At 40.6% G+C, this 13,482-nt stretch overlaps 1 long non-coding RNA gene across 2 annotated transcripts in view; it reads right to left on the reverse strand.

The window, feature by feature from the left end:
- Window positions 1–13,209, reverse strand: part of LOC119700872 — a 34,372-nt gene extending 21,163 nt beyond the window's left edge. For both annotated transcript variants that reach the window (XR_005256911.1, XR_005256910.1), the window contains exons 1-4: window positions 13,120–13,209; window positions 10,656–10,759; window positions 8,145–8,213; window positions 3,652–3,698 (exon numbers count right to left, since the gene is read on the reverse strand). This is a non-coding gene — a long non-coding RNA (uncharacterized LOC119700872). The remainder of the gene's footprint in view (window positions 1–3,651; window positions 3,699–8,144; window positions 8,214–10,655; window positions 10,760–13,119) is intronic.
- Between the last annotated feature and the right edge of the window lie 273 nt (window positions 13,210–13,482).

Here is a 13,482-nt window from a genome sequence, read left to right on the forward strand (position 1 = left end):
TGGCAAGGAAAAGGAGATATTGGTGTTTTTTTGACTGCTGTACTAAAAAAATCACTGGGATAAATGTTAACCAGCCTGTGGCAGCAGCATCTCAGTGGCTCCTGAGAACTGGGGTTTTTAGGGAGTGCCATACACAGTCTCAGGTGTCTGTCTTGGTGCATCTCAGTTTCTTTTTGTTTATTTTGACTATTGTTTTTTAAATGAAATTTATTTAAAAATGAAAATCCACTTCAAAAGCCACTTGCATGTTATTGGGATCTTTGCTCAGGTCTCACTAACAGGGTGTCCAGTCCCACTGATGCATCATTCATTGTTAGTACCTTAAAATGTGCCCAAATCACACCCCATTTATTTTTGTTTATTTTGCACACCCAGGCTGGTGAATCCCTCTTCAGAGTCCAATCTGCAGGTTACAGGTTTTTCAGGGCTGAAGGTGGGTTTCCCATTTCCAAAGGACTCTAATTCTGACATATTGCCTGAAAAGTGAGCCCAGCCCCTGTCCTGAACAGCCATAATGCCCACCTAAGCTTGGTTGGATCATTGAACCAGAGGGATTCTGCACAAGGAATTCCACTGAAGAGCTGGGATTTAACCACTGCTAGGACTAGATAAAATTGCTTTAACTTTTATCCCTGACTTTTTGGATGTGGGATCAGTCATCGAAGAAGCTGTACCTAATATTCCTCTCTGGGAATGATAATCTTTTTTTTTTTCCTTTTTGGTAACCATCCCAGGGAAGTGCCATTATAAGACAGGAATTCCATTGTACCTGATTAAAACAGGAATAAAGAGGTCCTGCCACCAGCAACACAAGGACTTTATCAACACCAGCTTCTGTCACAAGAAAAAAATGAAAAAAACCCAATCCAAATGACCCTTGAGGAGTAGAGAACTATTTTGCTTTTACACATCAACTTCCAAGGTAGTTCCATAAGCAAATTGAAGATTCTTCCAAACTATGAAAAAGGCAGAGTGCTCTCATATTTTAGTAATATCTGATTGCTTCTCTTTCAAGCTGTGACATAATAGAGAAATTAATTAAACCAAATGTCACTGTAGTTCTATCTATAATGAATTTCAGTGCCCTAAAACACTCCAAAAATTGACATGAGAGCACCAGAAATTGTATTAAAAGGCTATGGCATTTAGGAGGCGCTTGATAAAGGGTACTGATATAAATCACACCAACAGCTTTAGGTACTTGAAGTAACCATTTATTTATACATTGGTTTATTGTCTGGAGATCCTGACTGGGACTCTGCCCTGCTGGATGTGCTGTGCAGAGAATCCTCTCCTCCCTTCCCCTCTCACATACAATTTGCAAAACCAATGTTAATTAATAACCTTATCCTATCATAATTTGAAGACTAATAATGAAAGAAATCAAGCAACAGTTGTGATATAACATTGATTTCCCTTGCAGCTGTAGATTTGGGAATTTCCCATGTTTTACTTCTTTTTTCTGGAGGGATTTTGGGTGCCTGGTTAATTAGGTGCCCGGTTAATTTGCCTTATTTAACATATTAAATATGGGTAATAAACATCATTTAGTTATTATTTCCCTTTCTGAAAGCCAACAGCTCTCTGCCAGCTCTTCCCTGGTGGGTGATGGTGGAAAGAAACCCAGACACAGCCTGAGGCTGTGGTGAGGAGACTCAGTGTCCTGTCCTGGGTTCTAAGATATGTGTGTATTCTATTTCCATCTGTCAGAGGTGGCGCAGTTATCTTCTGTGCATTGGGCAGTTTTCTTTAGCTCTTCCACAACCAATCCTCCCTCCAGGAGATCTCTTCTTAATTATTAACTATCTTCTGTTCATGGCCAGTGAGTGTTCCTGCATGGCCGATCAAATTCCATCATCCCACTGGGAGATGCTCTGCCCAGGGCAGGAGCCAAGCATTCCTACCTGGATACAATCTGACCCTGGGAACACCACAGCAGCCTCTGCCCACTGCATTCCCAGAGGAGCAGCTTTCTTCTGCCCTGCATTCCCAGAGGGAGAGCAGGCCCATCTCCAGCAGCCCTGGAGCTTCAGAGGAAAACTCCAGCCTTGTGCAGGATCCCTGCTCCAGCAGAACCACAGCTGGCCCTGAGCCACCTCACCTCACCTGAGGGCTGAGCCACCATGGAATGGCACTGCTGCCATCACCCTGACCCACAGGGGGTCAGCTCCTCTTCTGACTCTGGCAGTGGTTTGATTTCTTGGGGTTTTTTTTTGTACTATTGCATTTGCTTGTTTGGTTCGTTTTTTCAAATTTTCCTAGTAAAAAACTGTTATTCCTACTCCCATATCTTTGCCTGAGAGCCCCTTAATTTCAAATTATAATAATCTGGAGGGAGGGGATTTACATTTTCCGTTTCAAGGAAGTCTCCTGTCTTCCTTAACAGCCACCTGTTTTTTCAAACCAAGACATGTCCTCTGCCCATTTCTGGTCTGAGAAAGGTCCTTTTGGACAACCTATTTTTTCAGCATGTCCATCTGGCATCTACTTTTTGCTCTCCTGATGGAACAAAGAAAAGTAAATTGGTCACATTAAATATCTTCCCACTGAGCGCATTGGAAATGCTAACAGAATACGTTGGTTTGGCTAATCCAGCAAATTTACTGGGGGCTCCTTGCTTTCCTTGCCCATTCCTGTCTGATTATTCATTCACTCCTTTGTGTTTATCCCCTCTGAAAGGCAGCTTTTGGAGAGAAGGGGCTCCTCTTGTGCCTGGGAAGGTTGTTTGGTACAATGAACCTCAGTAGTTTGGTTGTGTTCCTTCTTGCACTACTCAGCAATTCCTGATGCCAACATAATTTTAAGAGATTTGATGTTTTCTTGCTATTAAACAAAAAACATGGAGTACCCTTAGCACAGCCTTTCACACCCCTTCTGGTTTATACCCACTTGTTTACAGCTCTACAAACTTCAGCTCAACTCCATCTGCCTGTTTTAAAAGGCATAAAAACGATGTATAAAAATACCTAAGCACCCTACACAAATTATCATAACTGAAGCCCATATGGCAATTGTAAAAACAGAAATGTAAAAAGTTCAAGGCAGACAACTTGGGAAAAACCTAAAAAAATATTTAGAGTCTTTTTGGAAAAAGTTCTTTAAAAAATGTAGCTGGTCTTCTTGACACAAAGTGTAATGAAAATTTAGTTTCCAACTTAGTGAAAGATAAAAAAGTCCCTTAACCTTATAACCCATCCTGACTGAAGTAGCCTTTGATTATATCTCATTGGTTAGTACAGAACAACACGCACTGCATAGAATTAGCAGAAATTCTCTTTTCCAGCCTAAACTTATCCGGGTTGGTTTGTATTCAATTTACTCATTGTCCGTGCACTATCAAGTACAAGGCTTTCAGAGCTGGGACTTTGCAGTTGCACTCAGGACTCTGAAAGTCATTTTGAGTCAACATGAGAAGAGTGGAAGTCAGAGAATGAGCTGAAATGGAAATGCCAAGTGAGAAAACGCGGATCTTATTTTCCTTTCAAATTGCTCAACTCGGAGAGTGACAGGAAAAGTTTCCCTCTTAAAATCCTTTTGTTTTCTGGAAGTTTTCAGCATCTAACAGTCCTGGGTTACAGTGGAAATTCTCTTGCTTCTTTTAGCTGTGCTGTAATTTCCATGAGCAGCAGACAGCATAGCAATAACACTTACCATGTCATGCAGTGCTTCAAAGCCTTGCACAAATACTGAGGAACACTCTGGAAGATTAGGAAAAAAAAAATCATAGTTAAACACAGCTGCATCTTAGTTAATATTTTTAAACTACATTTATTTAAAAGAGGCATGTAATTAAAACTGGGAGGAGAGGATTCTGCTCTCACTGCAGGGTACAATTGTCAGTCAAACCATTTTTAGACCTTGGTCTGAGGCTGTGTCTACAAACACTCCAGATTGACAGGCGAGTTCCATCTCCGTGGATGTAACAACCTATTTTTGAATAATAATGTGGGTTTTGATTGGCAACTCAACAATGGCAGAATGCAGCCATCCATGCACCCTTTTTATACCTGGTTATCTGCTGCTGTACCACTCCCTTGTCGTGCACATCCCTGCTGTCAATAAAAATGGGTCTGGTGCTCAACTCTGCACAGTCCACAGGATCAGAACACCAAAATAAGAACATTAAAACCCAGTAAAAACCAAAATACTTTTAAATGTAACACTCTGAATGCATCCTGAGCAGTGTGACTGGTGTTTCCAGGTCCTTTACAAATATATCTTTGACATTGAGTAGAATTTCAAGGATGGCACAAAAGAAGCCCATAGAGAGGTGGGAGGGAGGGAGGGAGGGAGTTTGAAATGTTCAGCAGAGGCCCAGTTCAATGAGTCTTGCGGGTCACATCACCTTGGTAGATTGCATGCAGCATTTTGGATGACTCCAAAACCAAATGGCCCTGAGTTTCACACTGTGACTTCGAATTCTTCATTCCCTCACAACAAAACATTGCTTTGATTCACCAGGCAGATCCTTCTCAGGTTTTGTAAAGTTTAGAGAAGTCAAGCTTGTGGTGTGTGTCTGTTTTACCATGGACAGAACATCTTCTTTCTTCATTTAACAGGTCTTTGTTTATGTTGTGGTAATAGAGCTGTTTTCGTGCATTTTGAAAAGCACTTTGTCAAATATTAGGCTTTACATCTTTGTCAGGTATTGACATGGCTTTTAATGGGAGCTGAGTAAAGTTCTCCTGGCTTGAAATTTGGTTGTCTGGTACAAGTTATCCTTATAAACTTCCCTCAGTTTCAGCAGAGAGAGAGGCAGAATTGGGAACTAATTCATCCCATCCATCTCAGACAGTTTCCTTGAGGGGATGAATCGTCCCTGTGTCTCCGGATATTGAGCAACAGCATCCTGCATGTGCACCCTTGGCATTTTTCTTCTTCAGGGTCATCAGCTGATGATGACAAAAGGAAATTTTTACACCAAGAACTTTTTTGATCTCAGCCCTGCTTTAAAATGTTGCTGTGTGGGCTTGTAGGAGCATTTGAATATAAGCAAAAATGTCTGTCATGACATTTGGAGGCAGATGTATTTTAGCTGATTCAGACCCCCATCTAAATAATAATTTCTCAGATGAAAAAAAAGAATAAATTCTCAGAAATAATAAATTTTCAGATAAACACAACCAATTCTTAACAACAGTAAGTTCTCAGATAAACAGTTCCCTGACAGCTGCCAGTAAAAGAACTTCCAGGAGATTTCTCAGGTGCTGCCTCCTGACCTTTTCCATTCTCTTTCAGCCTCAAAAAGCAGTTTGATTTTCCTGCACAATAACAATCTTTGTGACACTAATTTAAGGCAACATTTATCTCTAATGACACAGAAAAGCCATTCCAGCTTCAAGTTACTTGAGAACTTGGACAATTCATTAATCCAGGACCAACCCTGATCATTCATTGTCAATCCCAGTGTCCCCAGCCCCAGCTTGGACTCAGTCCTCAATCTACAGACATCCCATGAGTTTCTGGTGGTGGAAGGAGGCTGACAGACTGTCAGGAACAGCAGTAAATAATGGGATGAGCAACTGCTTCATCCCTGCTCTTTCTGGGAGTGCCTTAGGAAGGCAAAAGAAATGCAAAGACAACAAATCCCAGAATTACATTTTTCAGGGCAGGTGTATGAAGAGAAGGAACAAAGCCAATTTCTGTATTTCTGAATTAATTGCCTTGTTTTCAGTCAGTGCAGAGAAATTGAACTTCTGAGCTGTACCTTTTCAGATAATGCCTATTAAAATTGTTTTGGTTTGTATTTCAATTTTACTGCCTTGCAGACAAGATGATTTGGTGGCCAAGGAGGATAAGTAATTTGTCTTGCAACATATTGTTCAAAAACATCCCCAAGAGAATATTCCTGTCCTGTCCCACTCCTATTAAATCACAGATTATCTTAGAAACCTCATGTCCTCCACAGGTGATGGAACACATACACTGTCCTTTCTACAAAGTGTTCAGCTTGTAAGAACATTCACTTTTTTTCTTCAATTCAATTCATTTCTTGATTTCTTCTTCTACAGTAAATATTGACTTACATTTTCTAGGGAGGCTGTAAAGTTCTGTTAAAAATGCAGGGAAAAAAATGTGATTAATGAACTCTAATCATAGCTGTAAATTTTTTTTTTTTAAATATTTGTCTCATTAGAATAAAGCGCTTGTGTGTTTATCTTCAAAATTTCAATCAGTTCAAGAAAAGACTTTCTTTTTTAATCTTTTTAATTAATATATTCAGTATAAATGACTGATTTTTATCTTGGTAATAAAATTTTAAGCTGAAGAAAGATAATTCAGGCAAAATAATTAAATTTGATAACTGCCAAGCGACTTGAAACTTCACTGGAATGTATTTATATTTGGTAACTTTCCCTCAGGAAATTCAGCATTTAGCATGGGAAGTGGCATTTTTCTAAATTCTTCAAGAGTTTAAGCAGAAGAAATAGCATTCCAGCAAACTGATCTAACAAAATTATGTGACTGTGTTATATACTTACATAAATCTGCTTTGTATTTTCATTTCCTGGCAATGTTCAGATTAGGAAAAATTCTTGAAAACAAAATATTTTAATCACATCAACTTTGATTTCTGGTAGACACACAGGTTTATGGTACAAGAGTGCTTGCACTTGTCTACTAAAACGAACTAACTATGGCTTAAAGTTGATGGAGGGATTAAGAATTTTCACAAAAACTAATAAAGCTGACTGTGTTTACATGACAAATATTACTGAAAAAATAATGTGAACATGGTCTGGCAATTGTTATACATGCAGATTAAGAATTTATAATTTCTGACATTCAAAAAATTAATAATATTTTTAGCTCAAATAGTAAAAATCTCTGTTTTAATTTCAAGGTCTTATCCTCCTGTATAATCCATGAAGCAGAAAGGCTTTTTGTCCGCCAAGTGCTGCTTGGATTGAATTGTTTACCTAAAAAATCTGAAAGAGTGAATGCTTCCTTCCAAAGGTGTTCTTGTTCCTGTCGATGTGATGAGGTTTCATGCGTAAATTATTTGGTGAAAACTTTATTCTGGAGGCATCAGAATAGATGATTACTGAAACTTCCTTTGCCTGTGCAAATTTTTATTGTTTTTGTTACTTTCTTTCTTGTTATAAACCCAAACACTTCAAATTGTAAGACAAAATCCACTGTGATTTACATGGTGGGGTTTTATTTATGACCTCTAACATCATCGAGCCCAGCCATTCCAAGGCCACCACTAACCCATGTCCCCAAGTGCCTCATCCACAGGTCTTTGAAATAAAACCAATCAAAGAATGTGTGCTCAAATATCTGTGAGTCCAAAGTCATCGAGAAGGAAACAAACGATGCTCAGTTTTCATGGAAGCTTGTGTTAACCAACGGACCAATGGCACAAGCATTTCTGATCAAAGGTATTTGGAAAAAGAATCAGCTGAGATCACTGTTCTGGAGTCTGCTGTTTGACTTTACAGGTCATAAATAATTCCAGAAAAGTCTCTGTACTGGGGTGCAGAGCTTGCAAACGAGCACTGATGAAACTCCACGGTTTTGTTGCTGGCTGGGAGATTCATTGCTTTTCAGATGCACGTCCTGGTGAAGCTGTGAAGTAACCAGCAGGTAGATACTAACCCTGTTACTGTTCTGTTTTTCTGATTATTCACTTTATCCCCCATCTGTCCTTGTTTGCTCTTCTGCTGGGAAAACAACGTTCCTCTGGACTGTGTCGGAACCTGCTGTGTTCAGATGAGGAAGGCAAGTGAGAAGAGGCAGTAGGTGGTTTGTCCCTCCAGGCTGCCACTTTGATATTTTTAATTTGTTTTTTTTTTTTTTTTTCTTTTGGTAGAAGGAACTAGGGAAGTTTTTGTATGGATCCCCTGCCAGCCTGCCACAAGGCTTGTTTCTGTTTCAAGCAAGGAAAAGGATAAGCAGGAGTGAAGTGTTGTAAGCACCTAATGCTGCAGAATAACTTGCCTAGGTTGGAAGGATCATCCCCATTCTGCCTTCACAACTTCATGAGCTGTAATTTATTGCAAGAGCAGGGGCCAGCACCTGGGTCTGGGCAATCCCAAGCACAAATACAGGTTTTTGGAATAAGGGATTTCTCCTAGGGAGAAGGATTTGGGGGTGTTGGTTGGTGAGAAGCTCCCCATGACCCAGCAATGTGCACTTACAGCCCAGGAAATTCCCCATGTCCTGGGATCCATCCTCAGCAGCACAGGCAGCAGGAGGGGGAAGCAGGACTAGGACAGAAAAGGCAGGCACATTAAACATGGGACAAAGATTCCAGAACTGGTAAAATGGGAATGGGGTGAAATCACTATGGGAATATGCAAGGGTTTGTACAATATCATGAATATAGAAAGTTTCTTGAGAGGAAAGCAGAATATCTTATTTACCTGACAAGGAGGTCAAGGATAAAATTTCTCTCTTTATACTTTTCAGGAAAACAGCAGAGAATATAAAAGGAGCAATTGATGCTAAAGAACATGTTGGCAGTACTGCAAAAGGTGATGGCATTTTCCATGATTTTATGTAAAGTTGAAAAGAAACTAGAAGGCTCATAGCTGCCAGATTTCTGGGGTTCTGAAACAACCTCTCTATAACAGGGTCATAGAACCCCTGTGCTTTAGTACAGGTTCATGTAGGGAAAAGGGTTAGAATTTATTGAAGAACCAAGGTAAAGAGGGGAAACATATTTTCAGGAATTTTGTGAACAGCTCAGGATGGCACAGGAATCCCACAGGCTGTGCACATCTGCCTGCTCCATGCAGATGTCCAGTATGCTCTAAAACATCTTGAGTGGTACCAAACCCCCCTTAGACAGCTCAATCCCTCCTCTCCAAGGCAGACACCTCCATGGGAGTAAACACCTTGTGGCTCTGTGTGTCATCAACAGAGAATTACAGAGAGCTCTCTGTCTGAGAGCTGCAGAAATGCCTGTCTGAGAGCTCCAGGGATGTGTGTCTGTCTGAGAGTTCCAGAAATGTGTCTGTCTGAGAGTTCCAGAGCTATATGTCTGTCTGAGAGCTCCAGAACTGTGTGTCTGTCTGAGAGCTCCAGAGCTGTGTGTCTGTCTCCCTTGACTACCAACAGGGGTGAGAGTAATGAGCTAAAATGCAGGTGTTACTGTGAATGAGATGAGCTATCTTTGGGCTCTACATGTCTCCAGCATTTTAAAAATCAATGCAAGTGTCCACAAAGTCACCCTAAAGCTCTGGTTCTTAAAGGAGATGGAGAGAAGATGTGACAAGTGTCTCCTAGTGAGTTAAAGATAGCAGAGAAAGAAACACGCACTTGATGTTCACTACATGTGGGGAAAGAGAAATGGTCCAAATTATAGCAAGAGGGATTTGTTCTACCTACCCAGAAGGCTTTTCTTAGAGGGAAAGTTGAGCCCTGGAAAAGGCTGAGTGGTGCAAAATTGCTCTACTGCCCACTAAAAGCAGTCTGGGAAACACTGTGAGAGTGTTTCTCTCAGGTTTGTCTAAACACCATTTTTAAGGCAGTGGTTGTGATGACCTCTGGAGCCTCTGCCATCACTGTATTCTGCTGTTTATCTGAGTAAAATTGTACCAGACTTTAAAATCATTGTTTAACATATTGGTCCAGTTTTCCTCTCTGTTTTTTGAAACAGTATGTAGCTTATTTCTTTAGAATCTTGTGTATTTTCATGCCCCTGAACACATGAGGTCAAAATCAACTGAACAATGAAAGCAGCATATATCAATTATTCCTACTTTGCATTTGCATCCAAATTTTTCCTTCCCTTTCCCTTCCCTAACACTTTTTATTTTGTTCACACAACAAAAACGTTATTTTTCATTAACCCAGAAATTCCCACTTTGATTATTCAAGCTACATCCAATATATCTTCCACCTGCTCTCTTCCCCTCTTTTCATAGTTACATCACCTGTTGTGACTAAATTCAGCTGCCTTCAGCATTGCTGATTGTGAAAACTGTCTTCTTTTCACTCAAATGTTCAGCATTTTTAACAAGAAACCATGAATTCCAGAGAGATTTTTGCTCAGAGGGCAGATTTTCATGTGTTTGCAAGCAGAATTATGGTTGCAGAAGAGCCTGTGGTTTTTATTTGCTATGTTTATTGAAAACTCTGCACTGCATCATCCTCCCCTTGTTTGGATTTTACATCAAGTTGTTTAGCTCAGAAACTTGAGTAAAGATTGGTTGATTTTCTACAGTAAAGATGAAATATGGGGGGATTAAGTACTCACGTTTGCTTTCTTTAAACTCACGTTTATTGTCTTGATAAAGGTGCTTCCAAAAGAGTTTTCTGCCCAAGGTTGGATCCTCCATCAGCCAAAGGGGTGGGAAAATGTTCACTTAACCCTTTAACCAGAGTTGCAGCCCCATAGATCTGTTTTGGCAGTTCAGATGGAAGAATGATTCGAAGTCTTGTATCCTGCTCCTCTAGGATAAAACACCAAAATCAGACTCCAAAGAGGGGCAGCAAATTGTTCTTTAACTGGTTTGTTCAGATCTGAACCTTGAGGATTGCTCATCTTCCCCCATGAGCTGCAAAGCCCTGGCCAATCCTTTCATTATATTCCTCTACATCATCATCTGTGAGGGCTTAAGAGTGGCTCCAGAGGTGGGGGTGGGAATTTCTGGCCATAGATTTACAGGAAATGAGTAAATGTTGTTTGTAAGCTGTGCTGGTACCTGTAGGCTTCTTCCTGAGTGCCAACACGTGCTGTGTGTTTGACTTCTCACCTGGGGCTTTTTCCAGCTTTGGGGAGGATTCTGTGTCTCTGTGCCTGTTTGTACTCGTGAGAAATGATATTCACTTAAAAATTTTAAAAGGTTTATTAAAACCTTATCAAAAATACAACAGAAGACTGAAAAGAGAAAATATTGTGACACTGGGAGCAAAGGATTTTTCCCACCATGTGCTCATCCATATAATGGAGGTTTCACCTTTTAGCCCTTTGGCCCCTCCCAAAGTTGTGTCCATTGACTCCTTCTTTACTGTCCAGTGCTGGAGATCACTTCCTTAAATGTTGATTGGGGGCCAGGTGCTGCCATAGTAACAATCCCACCCTCCCAAATGTCCCAAACCCAGGTCACCCCCTGATAACAATGCAAGGAGGGTAAAATATAAGTCTATAAAACTTCTCTTAGCATATACAATATATTTGCCCTTTAATTGTGAGATTCAACTATTTCATTGCTCATTTATCACATACTTGTGCACAGGAAGCTCCTGGCATTGCTTCAAGCCTCTGTGTGGCCCTAAGTCACATATCCTGAGTTTTGAGCAGCATTGTGTTTCAGCTCCTCTCACTTATTTTCCCCCTCTCTGTATTCCTGGCTTTTGAAGCCCATAGTGCTCTCCTAGGTTTGACTCTCCAGTGCTGTGACAAGCTGCTCCCAAGTGACACTCAGAAAATGGCATTTTCTCTGGCAGTGTGCCCTCACAGACCTCGAGGGAAGAAGAGCCAGCACACCAGGTTGGTGAAAACTGGTGTATTTCCAAAGCTTTCCAAAAGCTGCTGTGTCTCACACTGAATTATCACAATCAGCCCTCCACACTCCCTGTTATTTCTTCACGCTGTTTTGAAAGAGCTGTAAACCTCCTATGGACATCATGATACCTTTTTAATTTAAAAGTCACCAAATCTGGCTGTAACAACCCCATGAACTCACAGCTGAGGTATCCAAAGGGCAGCTATGGCAATTCTGTGCACCTGGAAAAGGTGTCTCCAAGTTTCTGTACCCAGAGAGCAGGCAGGACAGGACCAGGAACAATGTGCTGCTTTACCCAGCTCTTCTGTCTCCCAAGGATGGTGAAAGCTGCAGCATGGAGCTGTACAGGAGAGCAGGCTGAGCTTTGTTGCACATAAACTGGTGAACTCTTTCTGAGATAAGGCAATTTAGAAGGGGAAGACAGATGTAGCTGTTCCTAACTCTGGAGAATGATTTATCTAACCTTTAAGGGCCCCTCCTACATCTTTTTCCCCAACATGTTGCAGTAATTTTCCTGCTTGTAGTGTCTGTAGGAATTTCTAATCCTTCTTGGAATTCTGCAAAAATGTGGGAGCTCAAGATATTGTGAGTTGTTCTAAGGGAGTACTTCCACTTATCTGTTGTCTCCTAAATGTTTTGCTTTCCTTTCTTTTCCTTGGTGTATGGAAGGGGGCATACAGGAGTGGTTTGACTTCATTTGCTAAAGAATTTATTAGTTTGTGCCCCTCTGTTTTTATGCTCCACACCTTCAAAACCAAATATTGTCCACATTAACAAATACAATGGCAGCATTTAAGGATTGGAAAGTTCCTCTCATTTCACTTGCCCTTCAAGATTAGCCTAATCACTTTCTAATCCATCCCCTTTTGGCTCTCTATGATTCAGCTGTCCAAATCCAATTGCATTCATTTCCCCTTAATCAGTTATTTTATGGTCCTATCCAAGACTGTCACTTCTGATAGCTTGTTTTCCAAAGTGTTTTAAATCATTTTAATTAATTTCCATCTAATCTCTCCAGGAACTTTCGGGATGTTGCTTTCTACACCAATTAGCCTCCCAAATTACTGGCATGTGCTTGTTAAGAAGTTTCCTCTTATCTCCGCGTTCCTTTGCTGTAGCTGTATGGCCCCTGTGATACCAGAGGGAGGCTGAAATTCCCTTCTCTCCCTTTCTGTTAGTGGGCTCAGCTCTGAGTGTTGTTTGCCCAACAAAGAGGACCTCAAAGACCTATTTGGCACCTAATGACTTGGAGATAAATATCTGCTTCACTCTCACTTTTGGTCATGCTGGGGGTTAATGCAGGTAACATGCCCTGAAACGCATCCTCAGTCTCAACAGGTTTATTTTTCTTTGGATCCTACTTGGATACTTTGCATGTTAATGTATAATATAGAAAAAAATCAGACTTAGAAATATATGTACATAAAATATATCTAAATATATATTCTCATCTTTCCTTAATATTTGCAAAACTGTTACTTGCCAACTGTAACTATAAAGTTAAAAAATTTCCATCTGTTTAGGATGTCTCGATTTAGAGATTTATTTTGGATTATCAGCTGACCTGAAGAATTCAGTAGAACTTGAGCTTCTTGTTACAATTATTTAAGGGGGAAAGAGGAGCACAGAAGAGTGAGAAGGGAGCAGGTTACAGTCTTACCTGGGGATGGAAAACAGGGAAGGAGAGAAGCCCTCCCAGGCCGTGGGAGCAGCCAGCAGAGCAGAGGTCACAGTGTTAAGTCAGTGTGGTGACTCAGTGCTGTGTTTGTGCACCTCCAGTGATTCTGTGTGATTAAATATCAACTGCATTTAACTCACTGCTTGCAGGAAATTATTTCACTTTAGTCTTCCGAGAAGTCTTTGGAAGGAAAAGGACAGACACTCCCTCTAGTGTCCTACTATTTAGAGCAAAGTAAAGTTCAGTTTATTTACTTTTTGGCCGTTGCCTGTCACCTTCCTTGATTTCTCACACACATGCTGATTCCAGCCTGGCTTTTAAAATTCCTCCCACCACAATTGCTCC

This window comes from Motacilla alba, chromosome 4, assembly GCF_015832195.1.
Source record: "Motacilla alba alba isolate MOTALB_02 chromosome 4, Motacilla_alba_V1.0_pri, whole genome shotgun sequence".
NCBI classification, from domain to species: domain Eukaryota; kingdom Metazoa; phylum Chordata; class Aves; order Passeriformes; family Motacillidae; genus Motacilla; species Motacilla alba.